Source organism: Engystomops pustulosus, chromosome 5 (genome assembly GCF_040894005.1).
Source record: "Engystomops pustulosus chromosome 5, aEngPut4.maternal, whole genome shotgun sequence".
NCBI classification, from domain to species: domain Eukaryota; kingdom Metazoa; phylum Chordata; class Amphibia; order Anura; family Leptodactylidae; genus Engystomops; species Engystomops pustulosus.
The window spans coordinates 145,854,933-145,873,911 of NC_092415.1; the positions used below are offsets into that span (position 1 = coordinate 145,854,933).

General features: G+C 44.5%; 1 protein-coding gene across 3 annotated transcripts in view; it reads left to right on the forward strand.

The window, feature by feature from the left end:
• The window catches only part of SUGCT (succinyl-CoA:glutarate-CoA transferase), a 570,063-nt gene that overhangs the window by 41,606 nt on the left and 509,478 nt on the right, over positions 1-18,979 (forward strand). The gene's annotated exons all lie outside the window — the stretch shown is intronic.

Sequence of the window (18,979 nt, forward strand, 5' to 3'; positions counted from 1 at the left end):
CCCCTGTGGCACTCCACTAGTAACCTCAACCCAATCTGAGAATGTGCCATTAATGACGACCCTCTGTTTTCTATCACTAAGCCAATTACTTACCCAAATACACAGATTTTCTCCTATTCCCAGCAGTCTCATTTTATATACCAACCTTTTATGTGGCACGGTGTCAAATGCCTTTGAAAAGTCCCGATATACAACATCCACAGCGTCCCCCAGATCCAGTCTTGAACTTACCTCCTCGTAGAAACCAATCAGATTAGTCTGACAGGACCGATCTCTCATAAACTAGAGATGAGCGAACACTAAAATGCTCGGGTACTCGTTATTCGAGACGAACTTTTCCCGATGCTCGAGTGCTCGTCTCGAATAACGAACCCCATTGAAGTCAATGGGAGACTCGAGCATTTTTCAAGGGGACCAAGGCTCTGCACAGGGAAGCTTGGCCAAACACCTGGGAACCTCATAAAAGGATGGAAACACCACGGAAATGGACAGGAAACAGCAGGGGCAGCATGCATGGATGCCTCTGAGGCTGCTTAATCGCACCATTATGCCAAAATTATGGGCAACAGCATGGCCATGACAGAGTGACAGAATGAAGCTAGATAGCATGTAAAACATCCAATAATTGACCCTGACACTATAGGGGACGGCATGCAGAGGCAGAGGCAGCGGCAGCAGGCTAGAGAGTGGCATGGCGACATACCCTAAATGGACTCAGGCTTCAAACCAATGGGTGGCAGAGAGGAACCAAAGGAGGTGAGCAAGAAGTGCTCAAATAATATCGGTACATGATAAAAGTTTGCCAGTATATTTTGTGGATTACACAGCAGGGTGGCGACAAAGTTAACATGGAAGCCATGAAAACAACCCAAAATTCTGCCTGACACAGCTCGTTTGATAAGGGGACCATGTATGGAGGCAGTGAACTAGTAGTAGATTAAAGGTGCTGCAGTTAAAACTATGTTAGTTGGATCTTGGCATGGAGCTGGCGCTCCGCTGCCAGGCGAGCTTTCGCCAATCCAAGCCCCTGTCTCTAGGCTACTCCCCAAACAGCACTTCTAAGAACCTTTTGTATAAGATCAAGTGTAGTAGCGTTCTTATAAGTTTAGGATATGCCGGGTGAGGGGAATGTAAACAGATGCGCAAGAAGCGCATGATGCGCATGGAGCTGGCGCTCCGCTGCCAGGCGAGCTTTCGCAAATCCAAGCCCCTGTCTCTAGGCTACTCCCCAAACAGCACTTTTGTATAAGATCAAGTGTAGTAGCGTTCTTATAAGTTTAGGATATGGCGGGTGAGGGGAATGTAAACAGATGCGCAAGAAGCGCTGAAATAATATCCCTAAATGGTAAAAGTTTGCAAGTATATTTTGTGGATTACACAGCAGGGTGGCGACAAAGTTAACAACTTTGATGTGGAATCCATGAAAACAACCCAAATTTCTGCCTGACACACCTCGTTTGATAAAGGGACGATGTATGGAGGCAGCTATATGGACGACTTTTGGAGGTAGGAATGGAGACAACGTGTGGAGGCTGCTATGGAGACAATTTAATTTGGATAGTGCCTGTATGTGGCAGTCCCAAACATTTTTCAAACCAGAGGAGCAGGTAGGTGGCCCTCCAGTAAAATGGGATAGATTGAGTGCCTGTATGTGGCAGTCCCAAAAATTGTTCAAACCAGAGGAGCAGGTAGGTGGCCCTCCAGTAAAATGGAATAGATTGAGTGCCTGTATGTGGCAGTCCCAAAAATTGTTCAAACCAGAGGAGCAGGTAGGTGGCCCTGCAGTAAAATGGAATAGATTGAGTGCCTGTATGTGGCAGTCCCAAAAATGTTTCAAACCAGAGGAGCAGGTAGGTGGCCCTCCAGTAAAATGGGATAGATTGAGTGCCTGTATGTGGCAGTCCCAAAAATGTTTCAAACCAGAGGAGCAGGTAGGTGGCCCTCCAGTAAAATGGGATAGATTGAGTGCCTGTATGTGGCAGTCCCAAAAATGTTTCAAACCAGAGGAGCAGGTAGGTGGCCCTCCAGTAAAATGGAATAGATTGAGTGCCTGTATGTGGCAGTCCCAAAAATTCTTCAAACCAGAGGAGCAGGTAGGTGGCCCTCCAGTAAAATGGGATAGATTGAGTGCCTGTATGTGGCAGTCCCAAAAATGTTTCAAACCAGAGGAGCAGGTAGGTGGCCCTCCAGTAAAATGGAATAGATTGAGTGCCTGTATGTGGCAGTCCCAAAAATTCTTCAAACCAGAGGAGCAGGTAGGTGGCCCTCCAGTAAAATGGAATAGATTGAGTGCCTGTATGTGGCAGTCCCAAAAATTGTTCAAACCAGAGGACCGGGTAGGTGGCCCTCCAGAAAAATGGAATAGATTGAGTGCCTGTATGTGGCACTCACAAAAATTGTTTCAAACAGAGGACCGGGTAGGTGGCCCTCCAGAAAAATTAAATGCATGAAGTATAGCAAGAGCCAGTGGGCCCTGTCAAAAAATAGCCATTTTCCTCTGCTTTACTGTACAAAGAGGAGGAGAAGGAGGAAAATGAGGAGGAGGAGGAGGAGTGGATCAATTATTCAGGTTGAGCTTCCTTCACCTGGTGGAGATTGGAAATTCTGAGAAATCCAGCCTTTATTCATTTTAATAAGCGTCAGCCTGTCAGCGCTGTCAGTCGACAGGCGTGTACGCTTATCGGTGATGATGCCACCAGCTGCACTGAAAACCCGCTCGGACAAGACGCTAGCGGCAGGGCAGGCAAGAACCTCCAAGGCGTACAGCGCCAGTTCGTGCCACATGTCCAGCTTTGAAACCCAGTAGTTGTAGGGAGCTGTGTGATCATTTAGGACGATGGTATGGTCAGCTACGTACTCCCTCACCATCTTTCTGTAAAGATCAGCCCTACTCTGCCGAGACTGGGGACAGGTGACAGTGTCTTGCTGGGGTGACATAAAGCTGGCAAAAGCCTTGTAAAGCGTACCCTTGCCAGTGCTGGACAAGCTGCCTGCTCGCCTACTCTCCCTCGCTACTTGTCCCGCAGAACTACGCACTCTGCCGCTAGCGCTGTCAGAAGGGAAATACTGTTTCAGCTTGTGCACCAGGGCCTGCTGGTATTCATGCATTCTCACACTCCTTTCCTCTGCAGGGATGAGAGTGGCAAGATTTTGCTTGTACCGTGGGTCCAGGAGAGTGAACACCCAGTAATCGGTGCTGGAATAAATTCTTTGAACGCGAGGGTCACGGGATAGGCAGCCTAGCATGAAATCTGCCATATGCGCCAGAGTACCAACGCGTAAGAATTCACTCCCCTCACTGGCCTGACTGTCCATTTCCTCCTCCTCCAACTCCTCCAACTCCTCTTCTTCTGCCCATACACGCTGAACAGTGAAGGACTCAACAATGGTCCCCTCTTGTGTCTCGCCAACATTCTCCTCCTCTTCCTCCTCATCCTCCTCCACCTCCACCTCCTCCGATATGCGCTGAGAAACAGACCTCAGGGTGCTTTGGCTATCAACAAGGGAATATTCTTCCCCCGTCTCTTGTGACGAGCGCAAAGCTTCCGACTTCATGCTGACCAGAGAGTTTTTCAACAGGCCAAGCAGCGGGATGGTGAGGCTGATGATGGCGGCATCGCCACTGACCATCTGTGTTGACTCCTCAAAGTTACTCAGCACCTGACAGATATCAGACATCCACGTCCACTCCTCATTGTAGACTTGAGGAAGCTGACTGACCTGACTACCAGTTCTGGTGGAAGTTGACATCTGGCAGTCTACAATCGCTCTGCGCTGCTGGTAAACTCTGGATAACATGGTCAGTGTTGAATTCCACCTCGTGGGCACGTCGCACAACAGTCGGTGAGCGGGCAGTTGGAGGCGGCGCTGCGCTGCCCTGAGAGTGGCAGCATCTGGGCTGGACTTCCTGAAATGCGCACAGATGCGGCGCACCTTCGTGAGCAAATCAGACAGATTGGGGTATGTCTTGAGGAAACGCTGCACTATCAGATTTAACACATGGGCCAGGCATGGCACATGTGTCAGTCTGCCGAGTTGCAGAGCCGCCACCAGGTTACGGCCGTTGTCACACACAACCATTCCCGGCTTGAGGTTCAGCGGTGCCAGCCACAGATCAGTCTGCGCCGTGATGCCCTGTAATAGCTCTTGGGCGGTGTGCCTTTTGTCGCCTAGGCTCAGCAGTTTGAGCACCGCCTGCTGTCGCTTAGCGACGGCACTGCTGCTGTGCCTAGAGCTACCGACTGATGGCGCCGTGCCCACGGATGGTAGTTCGGAGGAGGAGGTGGAGGAGGGGTGGGAGGAGGAGGAGGCATAGTAGGCCTGAAACACCTGGACCGAGGTAGGCCCCGCAATCCTCGGCGTCGGCAGTATATGAGCAGCCCCAGGGTCAGTCTCGGTCCCAGCCTCCACCAAGTTAACCCAATGTGCCGTCAGCGATATATAGTGGCCCTGCCCGGCAGCACTCGTCCACGTGTCCGTGGTCAGGTGGACCTTGTCAGAAACGGCGTTGGTCAGGGCACGGATGATGTTGTCTGACACGTGCTGGTGCAGGGCTGGGACGGCACATCGGGAAAAGTAGTGGCGGCTGGGGACCGAATACCGAGGGGCGGCCGCCGCCATGAGGTTGCGAAAGGCCTCGGTCTCTACTAGCCTATAGGGCAGCATCTCCAGGCTAAGCAATCTGGAGATGTGCACATTAAGGGCTTGGGCGTGCGGGTGGGTTGCACTATATTTGCGTTTCCGCTCCAGCGTCTGGGGTATGGAGAGCTGAACGCTGGTGGATGCTGTGGAGGATCGTGGAGGCGACGATGGGGTTTTTGGGCCAGGGTCCTGGGCAGGGGGCTGACTAGCAGCTGACACAGGGGAAGGAGCAGTGGTGTGCACGGCCGGAGGTGAACGGGCTTGTTGCCACTGAGTGGGGTGCTTAGCATTCATATGCCTGCGCATACTGGTGGTAGTTAAGCTAGTAGTGGTGGAACCCCTGCTGAGCCTGGTTTGGCAAATGTTGCACACCACAGTCCGTCGGTCATCCGGTGTTTCCTTAAAGAACCTCCACACTTCTGAAGATCTAGCCCTCGCCGCAAGAGCCCTCACCACGGGAGCTTCACTAGTTGACAGTGGCGCTGATGCACCAGCTCTGGCCCTGCCTCTCCGTCTGGCCCCACCACTGCCTCTTCCAACCTGTTCAGGTCGAGGACTCTCCTCCGTCTCAGAAGCACTGTGTTCACCCGGCCTCTCAACCCAGCTTGGGTCTGTCACCTCATCATCCTCCGATCCCTCAGTCTGCTCCCCCCTCGGACTTCCTGCCCTGACAACAACTTCCCCACTGTCTGACAACCGTGTCTCCTCATCGTCGGACACCTCTTTACACACTTCCACTACGTCAAGAAGGTCATCATCACCCACAGACTGTGACTGGTGGAAAACCTGGGCATCGGAAAATTGCTCAGCAGCAACCGGACAAGTGGTTTGTGACTGTGGGAAGGGTCCAGAAAACAGTTCCTCAGAGTATGCCGGTTCAAATGGCAAATTTTCCTGGGAGGGGGCAGACTGGGGGGGAGGAGGCTGAGGTGCAGGAGCTGGAGGAGTGGGGATTTCGGTGACATGGGTGGACTGCGTGGAAGACTGACTGGTGGTGGACAAATTGCTCGAAGCATTGTCAGCAATCCACGACATCACCTGTTCGCACTGTTCTGGCCTCAACAGTGCTCTACCACGAGTCCCAGTAACTTCAGACATGAACCTAGGGAGTGTAGCTCTGCGGCGTTCCCCTGCTCCCTCATCAGCAGGTGGTGTCTCACCCCGCCCAGGACCACGGCCTCTGACCCCTGCAGTAGTTGGACGCCCACGTCCCCGCCCTCGTCCTCTACCCCTAGCCCTGGGGTTAAACATTTTTAAAATGAGAGTTATAACTTTTTTTTTTTTTTTACTTTTTTTTTTTTTTTTGTGTGTTTTTTTTGTGTTTTTTGTTTTTTTTTGAGTTTTTAGAACCAAACAATCCTATCCTATTGCTATGGCTATTTTCTAGCCAAGTATCAAAGGAAGCACACTACTATGCCAGATGAGATGACACTGAGTTATTGCCTAATAGAAATCCAACCCCTACTGAATTTTGCCACTTCAGCCTTTGCTATGGATATGTGCGCCACTAAGCGCAGAACACAGCGGTCGCAAGTCTCACTACAAATTGCTCAGAATTGGCAAGTACATGCACTGCAGAAACTACAGCCACCAGCAGATCAACCAGAAATCAAATATATAGAACGCTACTGTAGGCTTCAAGAAGCTATTTGTATTCTCCTATGGCTATTTTCTAGCCAAGTATCAAAGGAAGCACACTACTATGCCAGATGAGATGACACTGAGTTATTGCCTAATAGAAATCCAACCCCTACTGAATTTTCCCACTTCAGCCTTTGCTATGGATATGTGCGCCACTAAGCGCAGAACACAGCGGTCGCAAGTCTCACTACAAATTGCTCAGAATTGGCAAGTACATGCACTGCAGAAACTACAGCCACCAGCAGATCAACCAGAAATCAAATATATAGAACGCTACTGTAGGCTTCAAGAAGCTATTTGTATTCTCCTATGGCTATTTTCTAGCCAAGTATCAAAGGAAGCACACTACTATGCCAGATGAGATGACACTGAGTTATTGCCTAATAGAAATCCAACCCCTACTGAATTTTGCCACTTCAGCCTTTGCTATGGATATGTGCGCCACTAAGCGCAGAACACAGCGGTCGCAAGTCTCACTACAAATTGCTCAGAATTGGCAAGTACATGCACTGCAGAAACTACAGCCACCAGCAGATCAACCAGAAATCAAATATATAGAACGCTACTGTAGGCTTCAAGAAGCTATTTGTATTCTCCTATGGCTATTTTCTAGCCAAGTATCAAAGGAAGCACACTACTATGCCAGATGAGATGACACTGAGTTATTGCCTAATAGAAATCCAACCCCTACTGAATTTTCCCACTTCAGCCTTTGCTATGGATATGTGCGCCACTAAGCGCAGAACACAGCGGTCGCAAGTCTCACTACAAATTGCTCAGAATTGGCAAGTACATGCACTGCAGAAACTACAGCCACCAGCAGATCAACCAGAAATCAAATATATAGAACGCTACTGTAGGCTTCAAGAAGCTATTTGTATTCTCCTATGGCTATTTTCTAGCCAAGTATCAAAGGAAGCACACTACTATGCCAGATGAGATGACACTGAGTTATTGCCTAATAGAAATCCAACCCCTACTGAATTTTCCCACTTCAGCCTTTGCTATGGATATGTGCGCCACTAAGCGCAGAACACAGCGGTCGCAAGTCTCACTACAAATTGCTCAGAATTGGCAAGTACATGCACTGCAGAAACTACAGCCACCAGCAGATCAACCAGAAATCAAATATATAGAACGCTACTGTAGGCTTCAAGAAGCTATTTGTATTCTCCTATGGCTATTTTCTAGCCAAGTATCAAAGGAAGCACACTACTATGCCAGATGAGATGACACTGAGTTATTGCCTAATAGAAATCCAACCCCTACTGAATTTTCCCACTTCGGTCTTTGCTATGGATATGTGTGCCACTAAGAGCTAAACACAACGGTAGCAAGTCCCCCTGCTAATTCCTCACAAAATGGTAAAAGATGCAAATTAAAATAAAAAAAGTAGAACGTTATTGTAGCCCTAAGAAGGGCTGTTGGGTTCTTTGAGAATCACTCCTGCCTAACAGTAAGCTAATAGAACACCCTAACGCTTTCCCTGACCAGCAGCAGCTCTCTCCCTAGCGGCATCCAGAGACAGAATGATCCGAGCAGCGCGGCCAGCGGCTAGTCTATCCCAGGGTCACCTGATCTGGCCAGCCAACCACTGCTATCGACGTGTAAGGGTACCACGTCATGCTGGGTGGAGTGCAGAGTCTCCTGGCTTGTGATTGGCTCTGTTTCTGGCCGCCAAAAAGCAAAACGGCGGGAGCTGCCATTTTCTCGAGCGGGCAAAGTATTCGTCCGAGCAACGAGCAGTTTCGAGTACCCTAATGCTCGACCGAGCATCAAGCTCGGACGAGCATGTTCGCTCATCTCTATCATAAACCCATGCTGATGCTGGGTTATAAGGTTGTGCACAGTGAGATACTCCAGGATAGCATTTCTAACAAACCCCTCAAATATTTTCCCCACCACAGCAGTTAGACTCATGGGTCTGTAGTTTCCAGGATCGCTATTTGATATTGGTACCATATTGTATATTGGTACCACATTTGCTATGCGCCAGTCCTGTGGAACATAACCAGTCCTCAGTGAATCTTCAAATATTAAAAATAACGGTCTGTCTATCACGGTACATAGTTCATGCAGAACCCGGGGGTGTATGCCATCTGGCCCCGGTGATTTATCTATCTTAGTGCTTGCGAGGCGGCGCCGTACCTCTTCCTGGGTTAAACTGTTGACATTCCAAAAAGAGTTTACATTATTCCTCATTGTGTCTTCCACCAGGGGATTTTCCTGGGTAAAGACAGTTGAGAAGGCGACATTCAGTAGACTGGCCCTTTCCTCATCTCCTTCCACCATGACCCCCATGTTATTTCTAAGGGGACCCACACTCTCTGTTTTTAGTTTCTTATCATTTATATACTTGAAAAATAATTTGGGATTATTTTTGCTCTCTCTGGCAATTTTTCTCTGAGTCTCTATTTTTGCAGCCTTTATCTGCTTTTTACAGGATTTATTTTTCTTTATTTTATTTTTTTTCCTGTAATGCCTCATCGCTACCTTCACGTTTTAGCACCTTAAACGCCTTATCTTTCTCGCTTATTGCTTTCCTTACAAGACTAGTTAGCCACATTGGCTGTTTCTTGTTCCTCTTATGCTTTTTCCCATAAGGTATGTGTTTCTCACAGGACTTTTTCAGAATATATGAGAGAAATTCACATTTTTGGTGGGGCTTTTGTCTTTGAGAACATTATCCCAGTCTATGCCTTTAAGGTCTTCCCTTAGTTGCTGAAAATTTGCCCTCCTGAAGTTTAGTGTGTTGGTTGCCCCTTCCCTAACGTTCTTAGTAAACCGTAGTACAAAATCAATGATATTATGATCACTATTCCCCAGGTTCCCCTCAACCTGTAGTTTTGATACCCTATTAGGTCTGTTGGTTAGGATAAGGTCCAGCAGTGCCCCCCTCTTGTTGGCTCCAGGACTAGTTGCGACAGGTAATTGTCTTTTGTTGTTGACAAGAACCTGCTACCTTTGAAGGACCTGCAGGTTTCTGCCCCCCAGTCGTTATCTGGGTAATTGAAGTCCCCCATGATAAGTACTTCACCATGCTTTGAAGCCGCATCCATTTCACTTATCAGCATTTCCTCTTTTGCCTCCAATATATTTGGAGCCTTATAACAAACCCCTAGTAATATTTTATTATTCTTTTTCCCTCCCCTTATATCCACTCATAGGGACTCCACATTTGCATTTGCGTTACTGATGTCATCTCGCAAGACAGGCTTGAGGCAAGAATTCACATATAAACAAACCCCTTCCCCCTTTTTTATTTATACAATCCTTTCTAAAAAGACTATAACCATCTATAGCAACAGCCCAGTCATAGCTACTGTCCAGCCATGTCTCGCTGATACCCACTATATCATATTTCCGCTCCAACATCAAGAGTTCCAGTTCCTCCATTTTGTTTGTGAGGCTTCTGGCATTTGTGTACATACACTTTATATGGTTTTCCCTGTCCGTATTCCGTTTGTTCTTATTCCCCAATCTCATTCCAGCCCCCCTTCCTCCCCCATGGACTATGACTCTTCCCAGCTCTCTATCTACACTTTCTATTTGCCCTGCACAAGTGTAGTTGCCCTCCCCCCAGGTCTCTAGTTTAAACACTCCTCCAACCTTCTAGCCATTTTTTTCCCCCAAAACAGCTGCACCCTCCCCATTGAGGTGCAGCCCATCCCTACTGTAGAGCCTGTAGCCGACAGAAAAGTCAGCCCAGTTCTCCATGAACCCAAAACCCTCCTTCCTACACCAACTTTTGAGCCACTTATTTACCTCCCTGATCTCCCGCTGCCTTTCTGGTGTGGCACGTGGTACAGGCAGTATTTCGGAGAAAACTACCTTTGAGGTCCTTGCCCTGAGCTTATGGCCTAAATCCCTGAAATCATTTTTAAGGACCTTCCACCTACCTGTTACTTTGTCATTAGTGCCAATGTGGACCATGACCGCTGGTTCCTCACCAGGCCCTCCCAGTAATCTGTCAACCCGATCCGCAACATGCCGAACCCGAGCACCCGGCAAACAACACACTGTTCGGTATGCACGGTCTTTGTGACAGATTTCCCTGTGTGTTCCCCTAATAATGGAATCTCCCACTACCAGCACCTGTCTGACCTTGCCTGTGCTCCCATTACCCTTCTTACTGGAGCAGACAGTCCCCTGGTTGCTAGAGGCCACGTCTTGCTGCAGCATTGCTACCCCAGAGCTGATATCCCCCTCATCCGCCAGCCTGGCAAACTTATTGGGGTGCACCAGATCAGGACTAGACTCCCTACAACTCTTCCCTCTACCCCGCCTTCTACATGTTTCCCAACTAGCTGCCCCCTCACTCTGCACCTCCATACTTCCCTCCCCACACCCATCTTCCCCAGAGAGTTTGTGCTCCAGGAGCAGCAAACTTCGCTCCATATTGTCAATTGCCCGCAGCCTTGAAACTTGCTCATTTAGATACAGAATCTGGGCTTCCAGATGAGCAATTTTCACACATCCCACACAGCAATATTCCCCCTCTAACGGCTGTTCAAGGAAAGCATACATGGCACAGGATGTACACTGTGTAGCAATGGCACTTATGGAGTCCATTATTCTAATGGGGATTACAATAGAAATATGCACAGAAAGAAGAATTTACAGTCAAAGTAACACAAAATACAGCAATTACCTGCTAAAGCCCCTCAAACTTAAGTCCCTTAAACCTAAGTCACACTCTGCACACCCTTCGGATCAATGCACACTCGCCACCAAGCTCACACACTCGCTTTTTTGATGCTTTTTTAAAGGTAATGTGCCACAAAACTCTGCAGAGCTCAATGCAACATGATCTGGCTGCAAACCACCAAACAAACTGACCACAGGTATATAAGTGTATATATAAGTATATAAAGGCGGCTAATTAGATAGCCACACCCCACTATTAATTAGGCAGCACCTGTGACTATACTGTCTAGATAAGGTGAATGACTCCCTATACCCCCCACACAATAAACAGATTATGCAAGTAAAATACCTTCAGATCTACTTGGTTGCAATAAAACTCACACAATGAATATCAGGAAATAAAAATGTAGATGCACTTATCTATTTGTTGCTGGATCCAAAAAGTACTCCTTCCCTTAAACCTAAGTCACACTTGGGACTCTGCACACACTTCGGATCAATGCACACTCGCCACCAAGCTCACACACTCGCTTTTCTGATGCTTTTTTAAAGGTAATGTGCCACAAAACTCTGCAGAGCTCACTGCAACCAGATCTGGCTGCAAACCCAATATGAGGTCGTTGTCATCACTCCATTCAACGAAGGGGGTAATGATTTCTCTGTAATGGTTATAACCATTTTTTATACTGCCAACTATTACTGTGTCAACATAGAACCTTTGAAGGTGACTATGTTCTGATTTATGGCTAATTTCCAATGTATAATGGCTGAATAGGAGTGGGAAGAGAACAGTAGCTTTGGGAGCCCCACATTTGCTAAACCCTTGACTTGATAACACATTACTCATTTGAAAGAATTGTGGCCTATGACTTAGATAATCAAATGTGCAGGTGACTACCATTGCGTCTATGTTTAGTCATGTTTAACCTAGTCATTTAATCTCACATAAGAGGCACTGAAAGCACTGGAAAAGTCGAAGTAGGCGACCCCAACTAAAGATCCAATCTGTTCTATGTGGGAGTAGGCCTTGTGTAGGAAAAGAGAACAGCTTTATCCATACCTAATTTGTTACTGTATGTAAATTGTAGCAGATCAAACTTTCCATTCACAATCTCCTTCATTAAAGACAGTACCACTTTTTCAAGGCTTTCCTTAACCCCTTGAGGACACAGCATTTTGCAGCTTAAGGCTCAGCCCCATTTTTTGGATTCTAACTTGCGTCGCTTTATATGGTTTTAACTTTTGAACACTGTTACTTATCAAAACGATTCTGAGATTGTTTTTTCCCACACATGTTGTACTTCATTTTATTGGTAAATGTTGGCTGATAAGCTTTGCGTTTATTTACAAAAAAAAGAAAAAATTATGAATTTTTTGAAAAATTTGCCATTTTCAAAACTCTAAATCATTGCGTTTTCAGGCAGATAGATTTACCACCTAAATAAGTTTCTGAATAACATTTCCCATATGTCTACTTTACATTTTCATAATTTTTGAAATGTCTGGATAATTTATTTTGATGTCGTGCAGCTTACAAAATAGAATATCGCTTTTCTGGATTTTAAGAATTTACTATTTTGGGGATAAATACAGTTTTGAATAAAATTTTACATATTTAACATCAAAACCCCCTATATAATCAACCCATTTTCAAATCTGCACCCCTCAAACTATCAGAAACAGCTTTTAGGAAGATTAACCCCTTGAGATCTTCATAGGTATTTAATCAAAATGGAGGTGAATTTTAAAATTTTGATGGTTATGCCTTCATTTAGCCCTAAAATTTACACATTTCCAAAAGATAAAAAGAGAAAACCCACCTTACAATTTGTTCTGCAATTTTTCCCGAGTACAGAGACCCCCCACATGTGGCTTTTACTTGTTTTATGGGCGCACAGCGAGGCTCAGAATGGTAGGAGCGCCACGCAGCTACCAGGATTTTAGTTTCCTCATTGGCCCCTTTTGTAGGCTATAAAAGTTTTGCTTTTTCGTTATTGGGGCCATGTGATGGCATTTCTTTTGCGGGATGAGATGCTTTTTCCAGTGTTACCATTTTGGGGTTGGTATCCCCTATTGTTGAAAATTTAGGAACTTTTTTTTGAGGGCAGGAGTAGGAGTTTTTTGGTGTTCACCCTATAGCCTAATAATTACACTCACCGGCCACTTTATTAGGTACACCATGCTAGTAACGGGTTGGACCCCCTTTTGCCTTCAGAACTGCCTCAATTCTTAGTGGCATAGATTCAACAAGGTGCTGGAAGCATTCCTCAGAGATTTTGGTCCATATTGACATGATGGCATCACACAGTTGCCGCAGATTTGTCGGCTGCACATCCATGATGCGAATCTCCCGTTCCACCACATCCAAAAGATGCTCTATTGGATTGAGATCTGGTGACTGTGGAGGCCATTTGAGTACAGTGAACTCATTGTCATGTTCAAGAAACCAGTCTGAGATGATTCCAGCTTTATAACATGGCGCATTATCCTGCTGAAAGTAGTCATCAGATGTTGGGTACATTGTGGTCATAAAGGGATGGACATGGTCAGCAACAATACTCAAGTAGGCTGTGGTGTTGCAACGATGCTCAATTGCTACCAAGGGGCCCAAAGAGTGCCATGAAAATATTCCCCACACCATGACACCACCACCACCAGCCTGAACCGTTGATACAAGGCAGGATGGATCCATGCTTTCATGTTGTTGACGCCAAATTCTGACCCTACAATCCGAATGTTGCAGCAGAAATCGAGACTCATCAGACCAGGCAACGTTTTTCCAATCTTCTACTGTCCAATTTTGATGAGCTTGTGCAAATTGTAGCCTCAGTTTCCTGTTCTTAGCTGAAAGGAGTGGCACCTGGTGTGGTCTTCTGCTGCTGTAGCCCATCTGCCTCAAAGTTCGATGTACTGTGTGTTCAGAGATGCTCTTCTGCCTACCTTGGTTGTAACGGGTGGCGATTTGAGTCACTGTTGCCTTTCTATCAGCTCGAACCAGTCTGCCCATTCTCCTCTGACCTCTGGCATCAACAAGGAATTTCCGCCCACAGAACTGCCGCTCACTGGATGTTTTTTCTTTTTTGGACCATTCTCTGTAAACCCTAGAGATGGTTGTGCGTGAAAATCGTGAAAGTAGATCAGCAGTTTCTGAAATATTCATACCAGCCCTTCTGGCACCAACAACCATGCCACATTCAAAGGCACTCAAATCACCTTTCTTCCCCATACTGATGCTCGGTTTGAACTGCAGGAGATTGTCTTGACCATGTCTACATGCCTAAATGCACTGAGTTGCCGCCATGTGATGATTAGAAATTAAGTGTTAACGAGCAGTTGGACAGGTGTACCTAATAAAGTGGCCGGTGAGTGTATGTTATCTTTTTTCTATGGTTCAATACGATTACGAGGATACCATACATGGATATTTTTTTTAATGTTTTAATAAATTTGTCAAATAAAACCCTAATGTGGGGAAAAATCTATCATTTTTGCATTGCCGTCTTCCAAGTGGCATAACATTGTTACTTTTTTGGCTACGGAGCTGGTTGATGGCTTGTTTTTTTGCGGGACATGTTGTACTTCACACCAGTATCATTCTGGAGTAAATATGTTTTTTGATCACCATTTATAGCATATTTTGTGGGATTGAATAGGTAAAAATTATATTTTTTGGAGGGTTTATAACAGTTTTTTTTAACAGTGTTCATCATGCGGGTTCAATAATTATTTACTATTATTCTACCTGTTGTTACGAATGCGGTGATATTATATATGTGGGGTTTGTGTTAAGATTTAGACTTATTTTTGCGTTCTATGTTTCTTTATATCTTATGGGTATTATGGGCATTTTTATTGATTTCTTTATTTTTTTATTGAATAACCTTTTTTTTAATTTTTTTACTGTTTGCACCATGGGACATGAATAAGCAATCTTCTAATTGCTTGTTCATGTAATACTCTGCAATAATTATGTATTGCAGAGTATTACTAGTGTCAGTCTATGCACATGCATAGGCTCACACTGTGTGTTACACTGGGGTGTCGGCTATCAGTCACAGCTGTCACACCGTGTTTCCCAATGCTGGTTCGGCTCAGATCTTGAGCTGAACTGGCATCAGCAGAGCGCTAAGGTGTTAATATGGGATTTTAGGGCACTTTTGGGCAAATTTGGTTGGCTCATTTTTTTGCAGCGACCTCACACACAAGTTTCCAGAAGCTTCTCTTGGCTTCTCTCGCTGTGGTTGAATAGGCAGTCAGACTTATATACTTTGCCAATGTTTAGTAGTCTTAGACATTAAAAATAATAATTTCTTTATATATATAGCGCACACCAGGGTCGGACTGGGGTTCCTGGGGCCCACCAGTCAATTGGTTTTAGGGGCCCACCTATTAGTACATAGAAATATTTTGGGATAAGGTAATTTCTAAGCACTAGCTGGGGCAGTGAAACAAAGGATAAAGTAAGCCCTTTCTCCCTCATTCTCTGCTAGTGCTTGGCTTTGGTAAGGGTGTAAGTGTTTGCACTGCACACCAACCTTCCTATAAGGCAGTGATGGCAAACCTTTTAGTGGCTGAGTGCCCAAACTACAACAAAGACCCACTTATTTATCGCAAAGTGCCAACACAGAAATGTAATTTGTGATTACTACTCCCTTCTCTGTCACAGTTTTCATTGATACCAGCACCCTGAGGACACCAATAAAGCAGAAAATAGTCCCAGGTACAGCTGTCACTTTAAAACAGCAAGTCCTGGGCTGTCTGGGACTGCAAGAAGATACCTGGAGTCATCTCTGGTGATGGCCTGAGTGCCCACAGAAAGGGCTCTGAGTGCCACCTCTGGCACAAGTGCCATAGGTTAGCCATCACTGCTATAAGGAAATGCTGAAAACCTTTATACGAACTGATGACAATAACCCCACTCTGGCATCCATGCACCACATAGACAAGTCATAACAGGCTCTCTGACCCTACAGATATAACAGTACAAAAGCTGAGAGCTGTCTCGCACTAGAAGGTAGTTTAGTGAATACAATAGTGATCTGACACAAGAAGAAGTAGGATCTAGTACCTCACAGGTGACATGTCTTCTCCTTCACTGCCAGAATTGTCACAGAATTTTCTGACAGATGTGTTCAGCTCTGGGAAGCATATCCCCCTAACTGTGCCCCTAAAAATACCACAGTTACTTACAGTATAATGTCACTTGGATAAAACATGTCTCACACTGTACTTCTAAAAAAAATCTACATAAGAAACCCCTCTGTGCCCCCAGAATATCAAAAATTACATTGTTACCTCCAAATATATTACTATATTACAGTCCCTGAATAAATTATAATGTACCACTAAAAAAATCATGTCCCCTACATTAATAACATAATATATGGTTCTCCTGTGAATTATTTTTATAAATGAATTTACCTATTCAATGTCCCTTCTAATTTTTTTATACATTGACCCTACTAAAAAATGTGTTATATAACAATCTACTTACTATTTTTATACAAAATGTACTAATACATTTTTATACCATGTCCTAATTATTATTATACATATAATCCCCTCCAAATTATTAATGAGCATATAACATCCCTTCAATTATACATTTACCGTATACAACTTCCTCCTATTTATTCATTTATACATAGTTTACGCACATTATTTAATTATATTATATAAAGTGGATAATGGGCCCGCAATGAATTTTACATAGAGCCCTCTCATCAAATACTGAACCCCCCATAATTTTTACATTAAGCCCCATCATACACACTGCCCCACCCCCTTATTATACACCCCCTCCCAAGAATTTAACATTTGGCCCCCTCCAGATTTTAAATAGGCCCACCCATAAACACTGCCCCCCTCCAGATTTTGGTAAGGCCCCCCATACACATTGCCATCCGCCTCCAGATTCTAATAAGGCCCCCAATACACATTTCCACCCCCCCCTTAAGATTCTATGAAGGCCCCCCAAACACATTTCCACTCCCCTTCATATTGTAGTTAGCGCCCCCCCCCCCCACACACATTTCCACCCCCCTTCATATTGTAGTTAGGCCCCCCATACACATTCCATCCCGTTCACATTGTAGTTAGGCCATTACTCATTGTAGTTAAGAGATTACTCAACAGCATTAAATGTGAAGCATAAATTTGAAAGGATATATACCGTATATACTCGAGTATAAGCCGAGACCCCTAATTTTACCACCAAAAAGTGGATAAACCTATTGATTCGACTATAAGTCGAGGGTGGGAAATGCATTGGTCACAGTCTCCCAGTATATAGCCAGTCAGCCCCTAGTAGTATTTAGCCAGCCATATGGTAAATGTAAACTCACATATGAACCATTCTAAGACCCCAGAATAAAAATGTCGAACTAGTACATGGATTATCTATAGTAAATACATATACTAAAAAGATGCTTAAGCCATATTATGTTGTAACCAAAATATATCTATTAAAAAGTAATCCAACTTTTTGGGCGCACGTACAACAGATCCTCCAACAAGTATTTTCCTTAGACTTCCCCCTATGCCCTAAATCATATTTGCTGAATGCATTCCCATTTCCCCTTAGGAAACATACTCTCACATTGGCCCTAAAACTTCTCACTGCTACCAGATACCTTATCGCTAAACAGTGGAGACAGTGAAGCTTCCCCTCGCTCTAGGTATGAACTATAATGAATGTATCAAGGACATTCGATCCATTGAATGCCTATCCGGCACCTTCCAGGGCAAAGTAGATAAATTTCACCTTATATGTGATCCCTGGGATTTGTACTGCCTCTCTCATAAAGACCTTTGAAATAAAGCCTGCTTCCCCCTAATACCCTTTTCCCTTTTGTTTCTTGTCTTGTTCATATATGCCCTGTAGGCGTTATGTTTTCTTACCTTCTTTTGTTGTTATTATCTCTTCTTTTTCATTTGTTCCCATTGTATGGAGGTCTACCCCGACCACTGGGGTATTCAAAAACAAGGTCCTTCTATTAGGTCCGCCTTACTTAAGCTCTTGTTTTTTGATTTGCATTTGTTATATCTGTACTTTACTGTATGCATTGTCATATGCCACTTGTCTTCAGCATGTTGAGCTAATCTGTGTATGCTTATATCTGATTGTATATCCTGTGAGTTTTATGTTTAGTAATATAAAAAAAACTTGTTCAATAAAATTACAATTAAAAAAAAAAAGTCATCCAACACCACATGGGATCAACATAAACAGGGGTTGGGCACTTATAAACTGTCATAAGGCCCTGGCAGGGCAATTGCTCATGGACAGTTCACATGACCCTCCATATGTGGTTATTTTATGGATAGGAATGTCTGACTCATGAGGTAACAGACAGGAGGATTCACTTTACAAATCAAGAAATAACCTAATATCCTGTTCCCCACACTTACACACATACAGAAAACAGAAGGCTGTATGTTTGGGATCCCTTTTTTCTTGCTCTACTGAAATTTTTCTAAAATTAAAAAAAAAAAACTTGCAATCCTGTAGTAGATTAAGCCATGCCGCAAAAGAAGGGTGCACATGGAGAGTCACCTTTCACCCAAGTCTGGTGACCAAGCAGCAAGTATTCAATTTACCTTCTAGTGCCAAAGTTCTAGTCTATATCAATTGGTTGTCCGTGTATTGCAGTGTTTGCTTACAGGCTACTTAGAACCATTTATATACTTTTCTAAGTTCTTATTAAACTAAAAGTTTGGGGCTAGCTCCTGAAAAGCAGTGTGAATTGACATTGGAGTGCCATGGCTTTTAACATTCAATTTCTGTAAATCAGCAGTAGATGGAGCTGCAGTGTCATCTAAAACTGGAGCGGCATTTAACCATTTAACTTTTGTTTCATGATGATGATTTCAAGGATTATTTTTCTAAAAAGAAATAATAGGAACATTTTTTGCTACATTTTACCATATGTACTGAAAAAGTGTATATATAGTTTCTATATATAACCATATAGTTTCTTGCTAATATGTTAATTGTATTTTATTTTTCATTCAATAACACGTCAACACAACAGTCTTGTGTTGCAGTAAT